The sequence below is a fragment of the Rhinopithecus roxellana genome, chromosome 9 (genome assembly GCF_007565055.1).
Source record: "Rhinopithecus roxellana isolate Shanxi Qingling chromosome 9, ASM756505v1, whole genome shotgun sequence".
NCBI classification, from domain to species: domain Eukaryota; kingdom Metazoa; phylum Chordata; class Mammalia; order Primates; family Cercopithecidae; genus Rhinopithecus; species Rhinopithecus roxellana.
The window spans coordinates 67,269,255-67,276,156 of record NC_044557.1 but is presented as its reverse complement, the minus strand read 5'-3'; positions in this window follow the sequence as shown (position 1 = coordinate 67,276,156).

Below are 6,902 nucleotides of genomic sequence, written 5' to 3'. Positions count from 1 at the left end.
TCTCTCAGACCACAGTGCAATCAAACTAGAACTCAGGACTAAGAAACTCAGTCAAAACCGCTCAACTACATGGAAACTGAACAACCTGCTCCTGAATGACTACTGGGTACATAACGAAATGAAGGCAGAAATAAAGATGTTCTTTGAAACCAATGAGAACAAAGATACAACATACCAGCATCTCTGGGACACATTTAAAGCAGTGTGTAGAGGGAAATTTATAGCACTAAATGCGCACAAGAGAAAGCTGGAAAGATCTAAAATTGACACTCTAACATCACAATTAAAAGAACTGGAGAAGCAAGAACAAACACATTCAAAAGCTAGCAGAAGGCAAGAAATAACTAAGATCAGAGCAGAACTGAAGGAGATAAAGACACAAAAAACCCTCCAAAAAATCAATGAATCCAGGAGTTGGTTTTTTGAAAAGATCAACAAAATTGACAGACTGCTAGCAAGACTAATAAAGAAAAAAAGAGAGAAGAATCAAATAGACCCAATAAAAAATGATAAAGGGGATATCACCACCGACCCCACAGAAATACAAACTACCATCAGAGAATACTATAAACACCTCTATGCAAATAAGCTAGAAAATCTAGAAGAAATGGATAATTTCCTGGACACTTACACTCTTCCAAGGCTAAACCAGGAAGAAGTTGAATCCCTGAATAGACAAATAGCAGGCTCTGAAATTGAGGCAATAATTAATAGCCTACCAACCAGAAAAAGTCCAGGACCAGATGGATTCACAGCTGAATTCTACCAGAGGTACAAGGAGGAGCTGGTACCATTCCTTCTGAAACTATTCCAATCAATAGAAAAAGAGGGAATCCTCCCTAACTCATTTTATGAGGCCAACATCATCCTGATACCAAAGCCTGGCAGAGACACAACAAAAAAAGAAAATTTTAGACCAATATCCCTGATGAACATCCATGCAAAAATCCTCAATAAAATACTGGCAAACCGGATTCAGCAGCACATCAAAAAGCTTATCCACCATGATCAAGTGGGCTTCATCCCTGGGATGCAAGGCTGGTTCAACATTCGCAAATCAATAAACGTAATCCAGCATATAAACAGAACCAAAGACAAGAACCACATGATTATCTCAATAGATGCAGAAAAGGCTTTTGACAAAATTCAACAGCCCTTCATGCTAAAAACGCTCAATAAATTCGGTATTGATGGAACGTACCTCAAAATAATAAGAGCTATTTATGACAAACCCACAGCCAATATCATACTGAATGGGCAAAAACTGGAAAAATTCCCTTTGAAATCTGGCACAAGACAGGGATGCCCTCTCTCACCACTCCTATTCAACATAGTGTTGGAAGTTCTGGCTAGGGCAATCAGGCAAGAGAAAGAAATCAAGGGTATTCAGTTAGGAAAAGAAGAAGTCAAATTGTCCCTGTTTGCAGATGACATGATTGTATATTTAGAAAACCCCATTGTCTCAGCCCAAAATCTCCTTAAGCTGATAAGCAACTTCAGCAAAGTCTCAGGATACAAAATTAATGTGCAAAAAGCACAAGCATTCTTATACACCAGTAACAGACAAACAGAGAGCCAAATCAGGAATGAAATTCCATTCACAATTGCTTCAAAGAGAATAAAATACCCAGGAATCCAACTTACAAGGGATGTAAAGGACCTCTTCAAGGAGAACTACAAACCACTGCTCAGTGAAATCAAAGAGGACACAAACAAATGGAAGAACATACCATGCTCATGGATAGGAAGAATCAATATCATGAAAATGGCCATACTGCCCAAGGTTATTTATAGATTCAATGCCATCCCCATCAAGCTACCAGTGAGTTTCTTCACAGAATTGGAAAAAACTGCTTTAAAGTTCATATGGAGCCAAAAAAGAGCCCGCATTGCCAAGACAATCCTAAGTCAAAAGAACAAAGCTGGAGGCATCACGCTACCTGACTTCAAACTATACTACAAGGCTACAGTAACCAAAACAGCATGGTACTGGTACCAAAACAGAGATATAGACCAATGGAACAGAACAGAGTCCTCAGAAATAATACCACACATCTACAGCCATCTGATCTTTGACAAACCTGAGAGAAACAAGAAATGGGGAAAGGATTCCCTATTTAATAAATGGTGCTGGGAAAATTGGCTAGCCATTAGTAGAAAGCTGAAACTGGATCCTTTCCTTACTCCTTATACGAAAATTAATTCAAGATGGATTAGAGACTTAAATGTTAGACCTAATACCATAAAAACCCTAGAAGAAAACCTAGGTAGTACCATTCAGGACATAGGCATGGGCAAGGACTTCATGTCTAAAACACCAAAAGCAATGGCAACAAAAGCCAAAATAGACAAATGGGATCTAATTAAACTAAAGAGCTTCTGCACAGCAAAAGAAACTACCATCAGAGTGAACAGGCAACCTACAGAATGGGAGAAAATTTTTGCAACCTACTCATCTGACAAAGGGCTAATATCCAGAATCTACAAAGAACTCAGACAAATTTACAAGAAAAAAACAAAGAACCCCATCAAAAAGTGGGCAAAGGATATGAAGAGACATTTCTCAAAAGAAGACATTCATACAGCCAACAGACACATGAAAAAATGCTCATCATCACTCGCCATCAGAGAAATGCAAATCAAAACCACAATGAGATACCATCTCACACCAGTTATAATGGCAATCACTCAAAAGTCAGGAAACAACAGGTGCTGGAGAGGATGTGCAGAAATAGGAACACTTTTACACTGTTGGTGGGATTGTAAACTAGTTCAACCATTATGGAAAACAGTATGGCAATTCCTCAAGGATCTAGAACTAGATGTACCATATGACCCAGCCATCCCACTACTGGGTATATACCCAAAGGATTATAAATCATGCTGCTATAAAGACACATGCACACGTATGTTTATTGCAGCACTATTCACAATAGCAAAGACTTGGAATCAACGCAAATGTCCATCTGTGACAGACTGGATTAAGAAAATGTGGCACATATACACCATGGAATATTATGCAGCCATAAAAAAGGACGAGTTTGCGTCCTTTGTAGGGACATGGATGCAGCTGGAAACCATCATTCTTAGCAAACTATCACAAGAAGAGAAAACCAAACACTGCATGTTCTCACTCATAGGTGGGAACTGAACAATGAGATCACTTGGACTCGGGAAGGGGAACATCACACATCAGGGCCTATCATGGGGAGCGGGGAGGGGGGAGGGATTGCATTGGGAGTTATACTTGATATAAATGACGAATTGATGGGTGCTGACGAGTTGATGGGTGCAGCACACAAACATGGCACAAGTATACATATGTAACAAACCTGCATGTTATGCACATGTACCCTAGAACTTAAAGTATAATAATAATAATAATAATAATAATAATAATAAACTGTTTTAGAATCATCTCTTCTTTAAAGGGATTTAATTTAACTTTCTTTGCCCACTCAATTGATGTATTGGAATATACATATTTACTTAGGTCTTTCATGGATCTACAGGGAGTGTTGCTGACCTTGTCACACTGGTGGATATGAGTATTCTGTCTGCCTGGAGAACAACATTGCACATTTGATGCTAACTTCTAGGCGTTTATCTGTACAAAGGAAAGATGTGAAAGCCCCAAATTCACTGCCCTATAACTCCTAATGAATCACATCTTTACATCCGAAATCATGTCTCACTTGCCAGTTACCAGTTTGGGGAAAACTACCTGCCAAAGAGTCTGCAAATGAAAGATGTCAAGTTTAAAGGAACATCATAAAGTTCCTAGAGCCCAAACCAACTAAAGAGATTTCTTCCTCTACATTATCTGGAGTCAGTGCTTCTTCCCAGCACCAACAAGTACATGCTCCTCAGGATGGTTTCTTGAAGATATTACTTTCCTTACCCCAGGGATGTCTAAGGTCCATTTTGTGTTAGATAAGAAGTGCTTATTTTGAAAAAAGATTCATTTTGTGGTAGATGAGAACAAAGTACTTAAATAAAGGGCCAGCCTTCTGGTACATTTACCCTTGAGAGCTGAATTTTCTATGCTAGGCTTGCTCATGTCCTGAAAATTTCAGGGCTGAATCACAGTTCAACAATATTAACCTTGTGTTTACCTTCCTATGCTAGACACTATGCTAAGTGCTTTATCAATATGTCCTTACTAAATCCTCCCAATATCATGAGATATTTTGAGTCCCATTTTCCAAATGGGCAAAAGGGAATATGGGGAACTGAAATGACTTGCCAACGTTACAAACCTAGTAGGTGGTGAAGCTGGCATTCAATCCAGGAAGTCTGACTTAAGGCTGCCTCATGGAGGTTTTGAGACATGAGTTCCATCTGTGATCTGCTGAGCCAGTGATTCTCAACCCTGGCTGTACGTCAGGACCATCTGGGGAATTTTTAAACATCTTGATTCTAGGTTGTACCCTAGACCAGTTAAGCCAGAATCTCTAGGGGGTGGGACCCAGGCAGCAATAGTTTTTAAATCTCCTTAGGTGATTCCAGTGTGCAGCCATATTGCCAATCAGTGTGCTATACAATCGTAATTCTTTCCGCTTGTTATTTTTTTAATTGTATTATTATTTTTTGAGACGGAGTCTCGCTTTCTTGTCCAGGATAGAATGCAGTGATATGATATCGGCTCACTGCAACCTCTGCCTCCCAGATTCAAGCAATTCTCCTGTCTCAGCCGCCTGAGTAGCTGGGACTACAGGTGCACACCACCATGCCTGGCTAATTTTTATATTTTTAATAGAGATAGGGTTTTACCATATTGGTCAGGCTGGTCTCAAACTCCTGACCTCAGGTGATCCACCCACCTCGGCTTCCCAAAGTGCTGAGATTATAGGTATGAGCCACTGCATCCAGCCTCCACCTGTTATTTTTTAAAACTAGAAAATAATTATATTTGTTCCTTTCCACAAGGAATAGTCAAGAGGCCAATGAGTACAAGACATTGTATACCCCTTATATTTGCATTTCCTTTCTCTTTGGGGACCAGCTAGCTCAGGCCTTCACTTTCCTATTAAAGAAGGAAGAGGAAAAAGTGATTACGGTGGTACCTAGATAATGCTTAGATTTGTAATGTGTTTTAGAAAAAAAATGAATTTATTAGTATTATCTTCAAATGATTTTTATTATTGTGGCACAACTGGAAAAACTGCTACTGCTTTATTGCTGTTAAGAAAAGAAAGAAACAAAGCTGAATTTTGCAGATTCGTATCTAGGGTGCTATAATTGATCCTAGAGTGGCACTGACAACTTGGAAGTGCCGAGATGTGATGCTCTACAAAGGGCTGTGAAGTTACTTGCATAGTGACAGAAAGTAAATGAACTTTTATTGAGCACTTACTCATGGTTTAGTGGACAGAACATGGGTTTTTATAGACAGGCAGACATGCGTGCAAATCCCAACTCTGCCATTTACTAGCTGTGGTTTTTTGGTTTTGTTTGTTTTTATTTTTTAAGACAGGGTCTTGCTCTGTTGCCCTGGCTGGAGTGCAGTTGTGCCATCTCGGCTCACCACAACTTCCACTTCCCGGGTTCAAGTGATTCTTGTGCCTCAGCCTCCCAAGTAGCTGAGATTACAGGCCTGTGCCACCACGCCTGGCTAATTTTTGTATTTTTAGTAGAGATGGGAGTTTCACCATGTTGTCCACGCTGGTCTTGAACTCCTGACATCAGGAGATCTGCCCTCCTGGGCCTCCCAAAGTGCTGGGATTACAGGCGTGAGCCACCGTGCCTGGTCGGCCTTGGGCCTGTAAGTCTCCATTTCCTCATCTGTAAAGCGGGGGCTGATAAGGCTCACCTGGCAGGACTGTATGATTGATGAGATATGTGCGAAGCATCCAGTACAGTATCTGACGCATGGCGATAATTATGATCATGTGGCAGATGCCATGTTATACACATTTGTTATCTCCCTTTATCTTCACAATACACCCTCAAAAAGATGCTGTTATTTTCATTGATGGAGGTGAGCCCTGAGAGGCTCCACAATTTGCCCCAAGGCACACAGCCGTGAGACGTCCAGTTAGGGTTGGTCTTCTGTATCCAAAGCCTGTGAAGGCTGGCTGCCACACCTTGCTTCACAGGCCATCCCATAGCTGATGTATCTATTAGAACAGAGGGAGAGAGTGTCTGGATAATGGAATCAAATTTAAAAGGCAAACAAATTTTCAGTTATCTTCCAAGCACATGACAATGTTATGAAAAAGGCTATTTGGCCCAGAAAGGGCACTATCACTTACTCCTTTTCCTTTTAAGGTGGAGCTCTACCTGGAGAACACCCATCTAAGAAACTGAAATTGCAAAGCTCCCTCTGGCTTACGTACTCCTAGCCTTAGCTCTATGCTAAACTACAAAAAAAAAAATAAAAATAAAAAATAAAAAATAAAAAATAAAAAAACCTGGGTGAGCCATTGTCTAATCACATCATATCCACATTCCCAAGAGAATTAAGCATAAATTTTTTCTGGCGCTGGCTTTTATGGTTTCCCATGACAGACCATAAAAATTCAAATTGTGGTACATTTTGAAGTAATTTAAGAAGAATGAAATATTGTTGAAATAATTTGGGAGCTCACTTTAAGGGAACTTGGGAAATATAGCCAAGCTGGGTTCCTAGGAAGGAAGAGAATGGGTTTTACAGAATAGGTACAAAATCCCTGCCACACAGGCCATCAAGTGGAGGTGTGCAATGGTCATTTGGAAATGTGGCATAGGAGCTTGGGATAGAGTGGAAATAGCATCTAAATTGTTGAGGCCATGGGATCAGATGAACTTGTTAAGAAAATTGGGTAGAGTCTGCAGAGGAAAGGTTGAAAAAGGAACCTTGAGGAATACCAGAAACTAAGGGACAAGCAGAGGAAGAGGAATCGGCAAAAGAGACTGACAAA